Here is a 17,009-nt window from a genome sequence, read left to right on the forward strand (position 1 = left end):
TCCACAGCTGCCTTGCAGTAGTGTCAAGTTAACTGGTCACTGGTGTGGCCCCTGTTGAACACCCTGACTAGGCAGAGACCCTTACTCCACCTCTTTGCATTGCAGCTTTCCCTCCTGCTACCTCTCAGCACACACAGGACCTCCTGAGGTCTCTTCCAACCTGAATTATCCCATGATCCACATTTTCCTTCCTTGCCTTGGGACTACAAAAGCTCACAAAGCAGATGCTGAAAAAAACACACACAACCCCTTCCCAAGTCATTTAGGGCAGGAGATGAGGACAGAATGGGTAGAGAGAGACATAACACACAGGAGCTGGCCCATGTGTAACTGTGCTGGTGCAAAACCCTTGAAAGCAGAGACCTCTTGATTTGCTGTGTGAATCAGCTGCTAGGAGGGTAGAGGTACCCACCCCGGTGAGCTTTGGCTTGACTCCTGGTTTGGGACCAGTTTCACAAGTGAAAGAATCCATCTCTGGGCATCATCTTGCCCCTGGGCACATCTGCAGCTGGCACCCCAGGCCAGGCAGTCTTTTTTTCCCTCTGTCAGTTTGATGCACTCCTGATCCCTTAATTTAGGACCTGGCAGAGTCCCTTAGACATCTCCTCAGCCTTGACCCTCCACAACTCCCTTTCCAGCCACCCTCCCCCTCACCGCCCCCTCCCTCTGCAGGGTACCTCTGCAGAAAGAGAAAAGGATGAAAACCCATGCAAGATCCTTGCTAGCAATAGCCAGAGCTACAATCCACCATAGAGCCTCAGTAGCAACAGCCTCAGTGGAAAGAAACACAATACCATCGCTAACAGCAAACATGCCTAAAATGAATGTGAAATTCTCTTCAGCAACAGGGAGAGCTAAAATCCAATGAGAAGAATCAAGAAAGTCTGCAGAGCACCAAGGCCCCAAGTACTGGAAGTTCATAAGACTAATGAGTACATCGCAGCAGAATTTGATAACCAGGTATATATGGAATGGCAGGGTATGGTGAGACAGATAATGCTTTTATCAGACGTTTGGCAGGGAAAACAGGTGGATTTTCAGAACATGAGTGCTTCCTCATATCTGCAGGAGAGGAAGAAATTGTCAGGCCGGCAAAAAATTGCATTGAGCACAGTGGGTTTATGTTGGTCAGCTGGACAGTCTGAGAGGAAAAGGCATCTGTACATGCAGACCAGAGGGGCTATTAGTCCCTTGAGACAGAGGGAGGAAAGCAGTGCACATGGACCCCATGGATCACTACGGAGTTAGCACCCGAGGAGGTGTGGGAAAACTGTAGGGCAGCATTAAACCCGTGGTCACAAATCTGTAATACCTGGTACAGAGCAGCTCTGGATCCTGAATTTCTCTGTGATGAAAGTGTGTAACAGCTCTGCCTTGAGAATCAGGACCAAGAGATCAGAGGCTGCTGGGAAGTGTTTACCTGCTGGGAACTTACCAGGCACCATTGCTCCAGTCCACGGCAATCATCTGGTCTAACTGGATTTGTTTCCAAAAGGACAGCCAATGCATTATTTTGGGGACAGTGTGTTGCATCCTTGGACAGGCACAGCTTCTGAGTGGGAAGTTGAGCTGCTGGAGGCTGGAGGATTTAATACTTCTTACCTTTGCACAAGGTAGGGAAAATCATTCTGCAGCCTGGGGATAGGTGGCTTCCACAGGGACATGTGCTCCTACTTGACCCCTTTACTCAGCCTGCAGCGGCCACTACAAGAGCAGCTGGGGACCCACACCATCCCTTGTAATGCAGTAGCTCTTATGGTAGACTAGACTAGACTAGTATGGAATAGACGAGACTAGAACAGAATAGAATAATATGGTCCCAAAAGCAAACAGGAAAGGTCTAAGAAGTTCAAAAAGTGAAACTTTTAATGTCTTTATTAATTCTCCTATTAATAGTAGATAATAGCTAATAATATTAACAAAAAAAAATATAGAGAAGGGATGGTGCCTCCTGCACTGTAAACATGTATGAGCAGCCTCTCCAGAAGCTATTTCTTCTACCCCACCACTTCATCCCTGTTAAATTCAGCCAGGCTTTTCCACAAGCACATCTGAATTCTCCACTGGGAGTGCTTAGATTCTCTGCCTGACTTGAAGGATCCACTTCACCTCATCCAATGGATTTCAAGAGCAAAAATCATGGATGAGTGCCTACTGCACAGCTATGTTTCCCACCCCAAAAGCCCCCCTGAACTTCTCAGGAGCCTGCAGCACCCTCTGTTACTGCAAAAGTGTGATGTGTGGCTCCAGGTCATGAACACCCCCAAGGATGCTCTGTGCTGGGCACAGCCACCCAGCCAGCCCCAAAATCCATGAGGCACCCCTCTGCCCATGCTGCCAGCACATTTAGAGCTCTGCACAGAGGCTGAAAGCCAGCCTCCAGCTGGGCTAATGGCATTCAGCAATTGCCTGCCAACAGGAGAGACTGCAAGGAAGCAGGAAAAGGCACTTATCTACATGTCAGAGATGGATTCACCCCACCAGTTCCTGCAGGAGTACCAGTCCTCTCCATGCATGCTGGGAAACAGGCTTTCCCCCTAAAGTATTGCAAACTCCTTGGTGCATGCAGGTGTTACATGAATCACTTCTGTGGGAAACAGAGCTGGCGTGTATCTACTGCCCAAGGCTGGTCTCAGGGCAGGGAAGGAGGTTGTAAACCGACAGGTGATTCAAGGTCTTGCTGTGAGTTAGTTGTGCAAAAGTCTCCATCAGGGACCCCTGGGTAGGTGTTCCTCTGGATATCTCAGGGTGACAGTGTCTGGCCCCAAATTACAATTACACAGCAAATGCACACTCAGGGACTCATCCTTGGCAGCAGAGAACCAGAAAGGTTTGACACCCAGAAAGGCTAGAGAGGAAAGAGGAGATAGGATCCAAGCAAAGGTAATCACAATATCCACAGGGAGCATAGAGTAGGAACCAGCTGATGATGCAAGGTGGAGCAGGATTTCCAAAATACCCACACAGAGGGTTGTGCTTAACTCACAGGGCCAGACAGTCCTGTGCAGGCTTTTTCATCCAATTCGGACTATGGTGCTGTTGTCACCAGTTCCCACCCAGCGAAGCCACCAGATAGCCCAGTGAAGGTAGCTAGCTGGTGGCTGGGGCAGGCACAGCGCTTGCCGGACCTTCTTAGTGCTGCTCAGGGCCATGGGCCATTGAAATATTAAGGGAGCAAGGTATGATGCCGTGGCATGTTACACTCTTGGCATTGCTGCCTGGGACTGCTGACGTAGCATGATGACAGATTTCACCCACTGCTAACCGAGTTCAGCAGCTTTGGGTCAGTAAAGCTCCCCCTTCAGAAAAGGACCGAGTCAGGAGACCAGAGGGAGTCCAGCCCTTCTCACCTCCTTTTCTGGAGGTACATCACCAGGGCTGTTAAATCCAAGTGCCTTAATACCTTCATTTGCTAACTAGTCAGAGAGACATTTGCAATGAGCCAAAGCTTCTGTCAGCATGTTTTGGAAACCGGTGGCCATTGATGGTGGGATTGCCTGGGATCGCCTGGGATGGGGCACACAGAGGGGATGCACCACTCAAAGCTTCAAGGCAGCATCTCTCCTCTGCCCATCCACACACTCCAGAGAAGCAGGGAGGGGTAGAGAGACCAGCAGCCCCAGCCCCGCCAGCTCAGCACTTTTGTGCTTTTCTTGTCAGGGGAAAAAAAAAAAAAAAAGAAAAAAGCTCCTCTTTTTGTTTTGTTTCCTTTTTTGTTTGCTAATTTATTGTTTTGTCCTGAGCTCATGCTTCTTGAAATCCCTTGTTCTTGATGCTCATTAAAATATTTTCGGCATGCGCGGGCTCAGTTAGTTGCTGCTATGCTTTTTTTGTATTTATTTTTCTTTCCTCCCCACCCCCCCCCCCACACACACACAACCCCGCGGTCAAAACGTCCCTGTGTTTTCCATGCGCTTATTACCCAAAGAATCAAGGCTCCTTAGCAATTTGCGAGTCACTCCAAAGCAATCAATTATGCATCAAATGACTTTTTGATTCTTTACCTTGTGAGAGGAGAGATGGAAGAAGAGGCTGTCTTTTTATTCTTTTCCCCTCCTCTATATTATTATTTTTATTATTATTCCCCCCTCTCTCTTCTTGTCTCTCTCTCCCTTTCTGTGCTTGAACAGGTCTGCCTGCTGGCATTGGTATTATGACATGATCAAATGGCTTGCTCTTAATTGGCAACAGCTCCAAGATGGAAAGAAGACAGAAAGATTAAAAAGAAAAGACCACAGGAATTTGAGCCCTTGTGTATGGCTCTAGCAGCCTGTTGTGGTGTCAGGTGAGATGGGAGGACAGAGCTGAGCCTAAGAGGACTTAGGCACTTTGGTGTAAGGGTGAGTAGGCAGCTGGATGGGGACAAGAAGATGAGGACAGCCACAAGCATGATAGAAAAAGGAGAGGGGTCACTCATGATGCTGCAGAAAGAAGGGTCTATGTGCAGAGCACTCTTTTCCCCATCCTGAGCTGGGCCAGCTTCACCTGCACCCATGAGTTAAGAGAGGCCAAGTGACCTAGGGACAACACACCTACAGCAGCAATGCCAGGATATGTTCTCCAAAGTCAGCTGTGAGAAGCTTAGACATGGGACCAAATCGCCTGAAGAGGTTGTGGAGTCTCCATCCTCAGAGATATGCAGTCCCCATCATTTACCTCCCGCAAGACTCAATCCCTGAGTTTAGCATGTTCTCCAATCAGCATGCCCCCAAAACATCAACCTTTGGGTGTCAGCGAAGGCTTCTTATTTAACTCTCAAATCTGACTCCCTGTTGCCACCAGCAGACATCTACCACAGAAACGTCCTCTGTGTCCAGGAGACAGGGCATGCCCTGGAAGGTGCAGAGGTCAAAGCCAGTGGGGTTTTCCAGTGTGTAAACTCTTGTGTCCCTCCTTCAGTTTAAAAGCTGCTATGCCTCAGTGACAAAGACATCCAAGGACTCATCTTCAGGCAGGGCTGCAGTACAAGAGTCACAGGAGGGAAGAGGCAGAAATGGTATCTAACACATCTCAAAGAGTTTATCCAGCAAGGTGCACAGTCCTGGACTACCCAAGGTCCCAGGCAAGATTTATCTGTGTCCTGCTCTAAAGCCATGGAGGGAAAGCTGCCCATGTCACAGCCACCAGCCCTGCTCTGTGCCAGCACCATCAGCAGGTGACAGTATTTTACCTGCAGACCCTGAGATTGCTGATGACCCTGTGCCTGTCCCTCCCTAGCAGACAGCAGGAGCCACATCCTTGACCCTTTTTCCTTTGCGGTCGTATCCCTGGATCTGTTTGTCCTAATTTGTGGCACTGGCCTGTGCCACGCTGAGTGCAAGTGTCTCCCCTCTGAGTGGGAGGCTTCTACACATGGGTTAAAACAGACACATAGGAAAATATATGGTTTAGAGTGGCTGAAACAACTGTCCATCTTCTCTCTATCCTTCCAGATCCAGCCTTATGCCTTTTGTATGATAGAGGTGATCATACTGGAATTATGTATTTGCCAGGACATAAGAGCTGCTTATACGCCTAATAAAAATAAATTAAATTAAATTAAAATTTAAAAAAAAATGAAAGAAAGCCAACAAAAGAAAACAAACTAAAAAAAAATCCCAACAAAACAAAGAAATGAAACAAACCCCCTAAAATGCAAACAGAAAAGCAGGTTGTGTTAGCTTGTGTTTTACCTCTAGGCTTTCCCATCACAACCCAAAATGTATTGAAATGTGGTGTGCGCTGAACTTAGGGTTTTCCTCAAGTTAGTAAATGTGATTTAAAAATACCCTCCTCCTCTCCTTTTGAAGATGAGGCTTACAGAAGAGACAAGCACCACCTAGCTCTCTGCTCTTTACAAGTGCTAGCTGTACAGCTTCTTACCACCCCTTAAACGACCTGATGGGTACGACAAATACTGTCCCCTCCCCCATGGACCCAAACATCCCTGAGGGTGTGCCCCACAGCAAAAGCCTCCATTGCCCATCTATTTCTCTGGCTTCCCAATCAAGACAGTAACAAGCCCCTCCCCCCCCATCACACCCCCAACACACCTCCCACCCCCCCACACACTCCCCCACACCCCTCCCCCGCAGAGGTGGTGCCTCAGGCTATGGATGTCCTTTGTAGTACACAATAAGGATCTGACTTGGATATGCTGCCTCCATCAGCATCCCTTTCAGCAATGACAGCCAGCTGCACCCTGGGTTACGTTTGCAAGAGCTCAGCCAGCAAGAGAAGTCATTAGTCCCCTCAGTGTGGCCTTTAGGGGGACATATCTGAAGTACTGTGTTCAACTTCAGGGCCCTGGTACAAGAGACACGCTGACAAACTAGAGCAAGTCCAGTGAGGGACACCTAGATGGGCTGGGGAGCGGAGCACATGGAGTACAGGCAGTGGCTTACTGGGCTGGAAAGAGGAAAGTGAAAGGAGGACCTAGGTGCAGCCTTCGCTACACAAGAGATGTTCGTAAAGAAGATGAAGTCAGACTCTTCTCAGAGGTACACAGCAAAAGGACAAGTGGTGCCAATCACAAGCTGCAGAAAGGGAAAATTTTCAACCTGAAGGTGGTCAGACCCTGGAGGAGGGGCCCTGAGGCTGTAAAATCTCCATCCTCCACTAGACAAGATCCTGAGTAACCTGATCTAACTTTTCAGTTGGCCGATCTTTCAGCAAGGAGTGTTCAACCTCTCCGCTAGCACTCTAACCTAAATTATTCTGTGGCTCTCTGATGTGCCACCAGCTGGGCAGATCCCACTCAGGCTACAGTCAGGCTCCATCCTGCTGTCCCACAGAAAGGCGCTACGCAGCATTCTATTCCTCCCATCCCTCCCACTTCATTTGGAGGAAAGGGGATTGTACGTACTGCGAGAGAGCTGGGAAGAAGCCTCCTTAGGAAATCAGAGGAATAAAAGTAGAAGAGCCAGATGTACGGAAACCTTCAGCTTATAGCAAAAGGTCTTTGTTGGGAAGTAAACGGGGAGAAAAGACTCGTGCTGCACCACGTTCAGAGGTAGTTCTGAGTGTTGGAAGACTGGGGGCACCATCGGGCTGGGCTGTCCCTGGTCCTCAGCCATTTTGGCAAAGCACAGGGTTCACAGCAGCCAACCTGCATCCCCTGCACCGCATCAGTAACTCCGGGATGACGCAGGGCTCAGGACAGAGCCAGCAGAGCGTCCCTTGGCAGGCATAAATAGAAAGGAAGCAGCAGAGGGAAGGGATTGCAAGCCACAGCTACTATAAGCATAATGTGTGCAACACCCAGATGCTCTCTCTCGGGGACTACAGCATCCAAAGAGGCAGGCTGAAGGATTAGCTGGCTGGTGAAATCTGTGGGTGATCAGGATGGGGCTAGGTCAAGTGAAGAGAGCAATAGCAAAATCCAGCATGCAAGCCAGCAAGTTCTTTACAAGGGACTGTCCAGTCCAACACCAAGGGCCACACTGAGGACACGTTAAGGAGAACATGTCCATGGTTTTATGATGGCGTCATACAAGAGGATTTCAATATCCCATAAGATCTGCAGTAGTCTCTGGCTGAGTGAATGCTGGCCTAACATGTCGTACACTTGCCGTTGCTTCCAAGGCGAAGATGCAATCAGGTCTTGGCTAAAATCAGGCAGCGCGGAAAAGATCTGAGCACAAATCCCTTGACTGGATGAATCTGGCTCGTCGGGGTAGTCAGTGAGAAATTAGACCCTTGGGAACAACCTGCTAAGTGGAGTGAGACAAAGAGGAAAACAATGAGTGTCAACAGAGGGGTCCGCATGCAGAGATGAATCCCTTAGCTGTAGATGTCTATGGTGCAGACACCTCAGTTCATACCCTCTGTATATACTCTCCATGCAGTCAATATGGAGATAGAAGCATTTTTAGGGAACGATTCATCCCACCCAAAGGATACATCTTAAATAGATTAAAAAAATGACTCCTGGCAGGAATTTTTTTTTCTCCAGTGACGATGAATTTCAGGTATCTAGCTCAGGTGGCAGTACCTACATGCTGAATGATGTGATAGGATTCATCTTCCTCTGACTGTCTATGATTTAGGGACTATACCTGAGCAAATCAACTTTAATTCTGTTTAATCAATGGAGAATTAGATAACACAGTCAATAGTCTGGCATACAACACTTGTAATCCTCAAATAGACACCTACCTTTGGTAAATGGACATGTACCCTAAACTCCACTCACTGCATTGATCAGCTCTCCACCAGCTATACAGGGATGTAGACCTCCTAGTTCATCTGTCCAGTAGAAACGTAAAATAGAATGAATGCCACTCAAGGGACTGAGCCATCCCACCTGCCCAGCAACTGGACAAGCTTCACTCCTGCTCCCTAAGCAGGCAAGTCCCGAGATACACTGAATAGCGGACTGGCAGTGTGGGTCCACCAAGATACATGTAAGGGTGTCATCATACGCAGACAGCCAGATGTGTGCCTGAAATTTGGGGGTATATTAGAAGGGATCTGACTCCTATGGCCAATAGCTGGCATCTGGGAAGGGACAGGCATTTCATTCCCTGGCAGTGAATGAGAATTCCTTGAAGAGAAGGTGGAGCTGAGTTATTCAGCAGGGTATCAGTGTCCCACCCAAGACATCTGGTGAAGCTGCAGTGCTGTCTCAACTGAAAAGCAGCCTTCAGAGAGGTCTTAGATTGTGTTTAAAGTGGTATAAGAGCCTTTTCATTCAAGAATGTGGAAGAGGCAGATTCTCATCCATCACTCTCCATGCACAGAACAGTCGTAAAGCATTGAACTTAGTGTCCAATCAGTTTAGCTCATTAGAAAAGGGTGCACCAAACCCAGGGATGGTAAAAGTAACCATTCCCATGTACAGCAGGACCAAGGTGTATTTCAGGCTGTACAGATTTCTTCAGTGGGAATATCACATTGGAAACAAAAGTTACTTGAAACTGGTATTCAGGGAAAAAAAAAAAAAAAAGAGGAAAAAAAAAAAAAAAGGAATTAGTAATTCCTGCAATTTCCCAGGAATTCCTTGGGCTATTGGGGTGAGCGGCTGAGCCATGCAGAGAGCAGCTGTCCAAACACACATGGTGTGCAACTTTAACTAAGCATGAAGAAGAAACAAGGGCTATGGGGAGAAGTACAGAGAAAGCACATACCACTGCCATCCATATGTCCTGAACTCCCTCCCCAGACCTCAGAGCATCAGCAATGGTTAGTGCACAGGAAAAAGGAGAGGATAGGTTGTCACAGTAGTGCAGCTGCAGAGAATCAAGACATAACACTGGAGAAGTCAAGCTCCTGCTACACGGAGTCCAGGGAAGGTGTGCAGGGGAAATTGATTGTTTACTGAACTGCAAAATTTACCACCTCGGGCTGAGTAGTAAGAACCCTCCTGGGACCAATATTCCTTTTAGTCTGACAAATGCACTTGGAGTTTTCCAATGCTGCCTGAACGAGCATTTGACAAGTCCCAGGTAGATCACATCTCAGCTTTAAAGCTCTGGTTCTGACCACCATGGGGAAGGTAAACGAGAAGTTTAAATAAATTGCAAGACTGGGAGATAAATTAAAACCATTTAGATGAACGCTCTGAAAAACTGGTCAGAAAATTAGCATGAAGCAATGGATGATCTTAGAAGACCTGCTCCAAACACTGGTGGACAAGAGATAAAACAGATGGACAGACCGAAATTTTTGACACCCCCCTATCCCACACAAAAGCTGCATTTAGAGAAAGCCACCAGAATATTTGGGAAATCTGGTGCTTGCTGGTCAATACTTCATCTTCACAATGACCCACATTCAAACAGTCAGTAACATTAACCCACTGATGCTTTATCTAAAGAGTGGGCGAAAATTGTACTAGTGTCTGGGGAACCTGAAAACATCATCTACAGATTGCAAAAGCAAGAGACATTGTCACTACACAGGGATTTTAGATGTGCTCGCTTTGCATGGGTTCTTGTGAGGTACTTGGGAGGGCTGGACTCATCCTGTGCCACTGGCACAATGATTCTTGTGCATGAAGGCTACAGTAAAACTAACCCATGCAGAGTATTGGGGTGGCTGCCTTCGGAGTTCTATGGGTATTTATCTGTTAAGTGACTCACTGACAGTCACTTCTTAGTGACAAAGTTGTGGACTTAGGCTGATTTTTCAAGTGGCAAACTCAGAAAACATGTTACTTTCCCTCTTGGGGACAAGAAGGAGACTTCTTGGGTACTTGGGTACTGAAACAGGGGAAGCTTTCTAGGATGCCCTCACAAAAGGAAAGAAGCAGATTCTTGCTGGCTGTGTGGAGCTTTTCTACACTGCAACACAACTAGCTAGGAATGGAACTGTGAGATGCAGTGCAATCACAGACCATGAGGAAAGCAAAGTCCTCTAGCCATGGTCTAGGTTCTAGAGAGCTACAGAAGAATATTATTTACAGTGAGGTACACAACAAAGACCACCTAGCAGCTTATTAGCTAGCTGACCATGAACTGCAGATGGCCAGACCCTGCTGTGCTTGCTCTGCCCAAACTCAGTTGAACCCTGAAAAAAACCTGTGTTCTAAACAGTCCAGAAAGGAAAAGTTAGGGCAATTGCACAGAGCCAAGGAGATTAAGTCTTCTGCATTATTCTGCATCTACTCCAGACCTCTGGAGACCATACCTAGCATATCAGCCACAGGACCATCCTTCCCCCCCCCCCATGCAGGTAGCAAAGTGCTTGGCGAACAGCACTCCAGGCTTTGCCAACCTGTGCAAGTGAGAGAGGCAAGCTGTCACCCAGCCTCATCATCCTGATGGACAGGAGCTTATATCCCACAGTGGACCCAGGAACCACCAATTCCAGCAGCTTATTCCAAAACAAAGCGTGCATTGAGGGGTTAGGTTTCAGTTTTTCCGGCTGTGAGAAGAAGAGGCTGCCAAACAAAATAACACTGACAGCTGTTCCAGGAGTCATGCTCTGCTCAGTGACCTCAGCTTCTTCACAGGGTCTCCTCCCAAGCAGACATTGGCCAGCAGTGCCACCAAGCACCAGGGCAACCATTAGTGACAGCCAGGCCCACATTTGGAGAGACAGAGCATACAGCCTACCAGCTGTGAAACATCCTTCCTCCCTCCAACCTATCCTTCGCCCCCCCCCCCCCCCCTTCTGCCCTCTCCATGATGCTCTCCCAAGAGTTAGTGCTTCAGGATTGGTTTTGGGGGCCTTTGTGTCACAGTGATTTTCACTAAACTAAAGGCTCTTGGAAGTGCAAAACCGTTCAGAAGGCAGGGTGCAGAAAAGGGCTCTGCAATATTTGGATCACAGGCAGAAGCAGTCCCCTTAAAGGGAATTTTCCTGATGTTGCACACAGACAAAAAGGAAACCTAATGCACTTTGTAAATCCCTCTTTTATCCTCTTCTTCACATCCTGAGCTACTGAGGTGTTGAAATACCAGACATTGCAGTCCTCTCATCTGCCTCACTCCTGTCTCAAAATGAGCTAATGATGGGCTCATCTCACAGAGATTGCCACCACAGGGGACGTTTGAGGGGTGCCATACTGGGGACTGCTTAGGAACTGCACTGAGCCTTACCAGTTTTCAGGTCCAGCCATCAGACGGTAGCAGTTTCACCCACAGTGGACTGATTCAAATCTACTGAAGCCCTGACACGGTACTGATGCTGTACTCCAGCTGTCCAGCCCAAAGCCCCATTACGAGAAAAAAAGATATTCTCACTGTACCCATTGAATCTGCTGAGCATCCATGCTTTATATTTCCAGCAACTCAATCCAGCTGTCCACACAGATCCCTTTGGATATATCATGAGGTGTCCTGGTTGACCTTCAGTTGCTGGTCTGAAAGAGCTCAGGTTTCCAATGGATCCTAATCCCATGCAAAAAAACTGCATGCTATTGGATACCTCAGATATCAGTAGGCACCATCATTACATAGCTGGATGAAGCCCCTGAGAAATGGGTAATTCCAGAGGTGTTTATCAAAATTAACATTTGAAGGCTACATTGATTCTCCAGCTGGTTGAAGACCATGGCCACCCAGTGCTTTAGTGCTGTTTCATCCAGCATCATGCTGCCTTGCTTTCTTCACATGCTTTCTGTGATGCAAGTTTCCAGTCACTCCTTGATACAATTTTATATGCTGTTTTAACCTACAGTGATTTAGGCAATAGCTACAATGAGTTAGAGAAACAATTTCCAAATCCTTGTGCCTTCCCTCCCCAGTTGAGGCATCCAAGTTAAAGGTCTCCAGCTTGGGACTGATTTGGTTTGGAGATGGGGAGTTCTCACTGAAGGTCTTCAATTAAAGCTTTTTCCATAATTCTCGATCCAAGACAGTTGACATTTCATGACTATTGTGGCTGTGACCTTTAAGAAGTTAGAAACTTAATAGATGTAGTTATCAGGAAAGACCATGGTGATATTATGTTCCTTATACTCCAACTTCCATAAACTTCTCAGGTATGAATTACCCTACAGAGGCAGGTGTGATTACAACATAGACCTTTGTAGCCTATAACTGTGAATCTGAAATTTTTCTTGCAGCAACAGGTGACATGAGGAAAGTCCTTCCAGTTTTGCATGGTGTGGAGAGTAGCCCATGGACTAATAACGCTGTCTAAGCCACCTTCACTTTCCTCCCAGATTTCTGACTTTCTTGCATACGTGCTTCCCAGCATATATGGCAATTCACCCTCCATAAGACCAAATTAAACAAGGCCAAGAAGCTAGCAGGAGCCTCACTACCAGAGGCTCAGGCAAGAGACTTTGCACAAGCAGTCACAGCTCTGAGAAAAAGCATGACACATGCCCAGAGGTGGTCATCTAGAAGCTCAACTCTTGCAATAGCACATACAATTGCATCACTTGGATGCCCAAACTCCCTGAGCAAAGGTCATCCTTGGGTCATTCATTGCACACATTTAGAGGAACTGGAGAGGTCACCCTCTGCTTGGGTGAACCCTAACCCTTGGAAGCCTGGATAGGGCTAGCTTGCCTGGTTTGCTGGCCATAAATGCACCCCTCTCCCACCACCTCCTCCCCATTTGCCTTCTTGTTCTTTGCAAAGTAGAGAAGTGAACAGATGTTTGTCTGCTTTCCCACCTAGCTTCCCCCTGCCCCCTCCCGCTGGAGCGACCTCACTTCCCAGGGTGGGAAAGCCCCGGAGCAACCTCCTTTGCAACTCTGCAGACTCTGTTACCTCACCTGTCACACAAGCTGGTGACAAGGCAAGCAACAACACACAACCCACCAACCACCATCATGAGCCAACAGGGGAGAGGAAGAGGGGGTGGTGGGGGCAAGCAGATGTGCCACAAGTTGCTCCCTGAAAGCATTATTTTGCAGCGGGAGGTGTGAAGTGAAGTCTACACCTCCTTCTCCCAGCATAGGTACCATAGCAGCTGCCAATGGCTACAGGCCTACCACATCAGCCTTGCTATTTCTGTGAGATGTCAAACATGCAGTGCTAAGCAATCATTTCTCCTGCCATCTGCCAAGGTGAACATGGTGTGTGGATGTTAGATGAAACAACTTGACAGACTCTCATCCCCCTCCTTTTTTTTTTCCTTTTTTTTTTCCTCTTTTTTTTTTTTTTGAAGAGAGAGCAGGGAGGGGAGGGAGGAAAAAATACCACATTAGATCAGAAACTTCATCCATCACTACTGTTCTATGGCTATGAGAGCAGGAAGTTTATTTAAAACTGGATTCTCATCCATTTCCAACCAGGATGTAAATAGGACAGGGCAGAGGCCATTCTGCCCTCACAATACTAACAACTTTCTGTGGGATTAAAATGACCCTGTTGGCCCTGGAAATACCACTAGTCCTAGAGGGCATCTGCTGTTGGCCAGCATTGAGTCCTTGTTGAAAAGATATGTCCATTCTTGCCTAGCAAGAGGTCTTTCAAAAGACATGGACAATGAGAAAAGATTTAGGCCTGGGAGCTGCTTTCCCTAGCAAGATAAGATGATAAACACAAAAGCTGATAGGTGTCCTACGTTGCTGCAGGATAAGTTTCCCAGTTCCTACCTTCTGGACTGCACACTGCATGTGTTGCTGTTGGCTGGTGCTGGACAAGCTCAGCAGCAATGAGTGAGCCACTATTCCTTCATTAAAAAGCAAAGTCTTGGAGTGATGAGCAGGAAAGGCTTACATGGCCACACTATGACACATCTTTCAATAAAACATGTCAGAGAGAGATGTCTTCTTGTCCTCTCTTCCACAGTCCCTTGCTGAAGACACACTAGAGACAGAATGACTTGGCAGAAGCTTTTCTTTGCTTTTTTTGAAGGTTCTTTGCAAGGTTTGGGGCAGCTCCAGATCTCCTGTGATTATCCAGCAGACACTTCAACAAAAAGGCTGCATTTTAGGAATCCCAGTGGATGGTTTACCATGAGAAGCCTACCATATTCCAGCTGCAGAAATTCAGATTCACCTCCATCTTGATTTCTAGGTCTTTAAGGACTTCACATTGTTCTTTCCCAGTGAGACTCTATGACATTTTCAGGTTGAAATGGTTTATTAAAGCTTGGAGAATGGGAAGGGAGATCAGTAACAGCTGCCAGAGGAATTAGCTGCATCTTCAACTCAAGTGAGGAGTCTCTACCAATGGCTGGAAGGATGCTCTATCACCTTCCTCTTGACTTCTTACCATCCTTCACACCTCTACGAGGCAGAGTCTCCTGAAGAAGGCAGCAAACTGATTCCTAGAAGAGCTGATCATATGGCTGACTCCTCTGAAGAAGGGAAATCCTCCAGCCTGGCTTTGCCTACAGACCCAACTGATGGGACTGCAACAGGTGAGTCCCTTCTCCATAGTCCACATGAGACTGTGTTTAGTTGGAGCCATTGAAATGTTAGCTATCAGTTCTCAGCCTCCCATCTCTCTTACCTTTTGTCTTCCTTCCCCTCTCCACCTTCTCCAAACACACACACCTTACAGTTTCCTCATTCTGCCTGTATATTCCTGAGATAAATTAAAGTCCTTCTCACTCTTTGCTGAAACTCCTTGGTTTGGGCATGTTTGATCTTTGGTGTACATTGCACCCAGTTTTTACAGTCCAGTTTCCTATTTCTCCCTTCTCCCATACCTCATTATACACCTACTATGCTCTACGTACAGTCTTCTCCAAAGCCTGGCCAAAACCTATCTTTGAATCCTCCTGAAAACCCATCTGTACCAGAACACCAAAACCAAAGTTAATTCCAGCAAGGAAGTGGAGCAACTCTCAATAACCTGGGAAAAGTCGAGTGTCATGTCATAACCCTTGTACAGCATTTAGTACAATACAGATATGACCACAATAATAACGATTCTAAATTCAATGTATTTTATAAGTGCTTGGCTGTGTCAGTAGGCAACTTATGAGAAAATTAGCAAGGCCTGGAGCTAAGGAATGTCTATGATCTGTTGGCCAGAACAATGAAATCAGTTGTCTACTGAATTTTTTTAAATGCTATAACTATGGAATTAGGACAGTTTCTACAGGCTCACTAGAAACTCTTCAACTCCAAATGTTCTTTAGGTGTAGTGATCAAACAAATACTAATCTCAGTTAGTGCTAACTATGTTTCAAACTTGAACCAGTAACACCAGCCTACCACCACTGATGCATGTCCTTTCCAGAGCAACCTGGCCTGGCCTTTAGCAATATTGAGAGACCATAGGTTTCTCTGCTTCCCCAGCACTCATCTTGGAGTTCATGGTGGTATCTAGGCCTCTTGTTTGCCCTGATCAGGGACTTGCAGACACTTTTACAAAAAATTCCCTGAACTGGGAAAAGCAGACACTGCCTTAGAAGGGAAGGACACTAGAGGAAGTTCATAGGGAAACTTCCTTCTTTTCTGGCTCTGCCTTCAGTTATGAGACCTGCTGTTGGCACATGACTCACAATCCCAGTGAACAGTATGCATTTTAGAGGACATAGTGGGCAAAAGTAGGCATTGGCTAGAAAAAATGCAGCTTCCCATGGCAAACGATGAACCACAACCATCCACACCTGAGCTTTTTTTGGTGCAGTAGCACAAAACAACCCTTAAGTTTCATTTCAAAGGAAACTGGAAAATGTACCTCACCAGAAAAAAAAAAAAAAAAAATAAAATCTATCAACGTCAATGAGGTGCATTTGGGATTTATCATTCATATCATTTATAAGCTCACTCGTTCCTATGCAGAATCCAAGTGAGAAGAGAAATAAAATTTGTCATGTTCAATCTGTGGGTAAGGATGAGGCAGGAATGTAAAAATTTAAAAGTCTCCAAAGGCTGAACACTTAAATAAATAGATAAATCATGCTTTCCACAGGTTTTGATGAATATATGCAAATATATAGTTCCTATATATCTATATACTTATATAGAATAAAAGGAAGATTAATTTTTTTTGGTGGGGCAGTTAACCATCAGAACCTATTTCCTAAAGCAGTGGAAGAACAGATCACCTGTGTATCTTGAGAACATACCTGAATGCTTTCTGAAAGGTGCATACTAGTTCAAACTGTTTCTGGATGCTGGGTTGTCAACTAAGTGATTCTGTCAGATGGCTTAATGGACCCATTCTGTCCTGAATATCTCTGGGCCAGGCACTTCTCAGGTGCCACTCATGATCACGTAACTGTGTTACCCCAGCTGATGAACCACTCATAGGACTGTGACCCCTTTATGAACAGGATAATTCAGTACGCCCAGCCAGGTGCTGACTCATGGCTTCTCAATGTTCACCTAAACTTTTGCAACCCCATTTGATCATCAAGAGTTGTACATAACCCATAGGTACCTGCCTCAGGAGTTCTTGTACCTTCTGCTGTTACATGAGACCAAAACCAAAGGAAAAGGCCAGACAACCACTGCTTGGAAAGGAGAAATAAGAGTAAATTTAGTCTGTAACAATTTGAAGAGAAGTTTCTAAGGGAGGGAAGAAAGTAGTAAGGCTCAAAAGACAAATCATTCTTGATAAAGATGATGCTGAGTAGAATTCTCTCCAGCTGTTCAGCCACCACCGTGACCAACTGAGCGTGGAGCTTCAGAGCAGAAACCTTAGCATGCCCTGCTTGGAGAACACGGA

At 46.5% G+C, this 17,009-nt stretch overlaps 1 long non-coding RNA gene across 1 annotated transcript in view; it reads left to right on the top strand.

The window, feature by feature from the left end:
• LOC308061328 overlaps positions 1-16,047 on the top strand; it is a 40,334-nt gene extending 24,287 nt beyond the window's left edge. The window contains exon 2 of the long non-coding RNA XR_013927171.1: positions 1-16,047. This exon is cut by the window's left edge and continues 18,990 nt beyond it. This is a non-coding gene — a long non-coding RNA (uncharacterized lncRNA).
• The last annotated feature ends 962 nt before the right edge of the window (positions 16,048-17,009 follow it).

The sequence above is a fragment of the Falco punctatus genome (genome assembly GCF_963210335.1).
Source record: "Falco punctatus genome assembly, chromosome: 3".
Lineage (NCBI taxonomy): Eukaryota > Metazoa > Chordata > Aves > Falconiformes > Falconidae > Falco > Falco punctatus.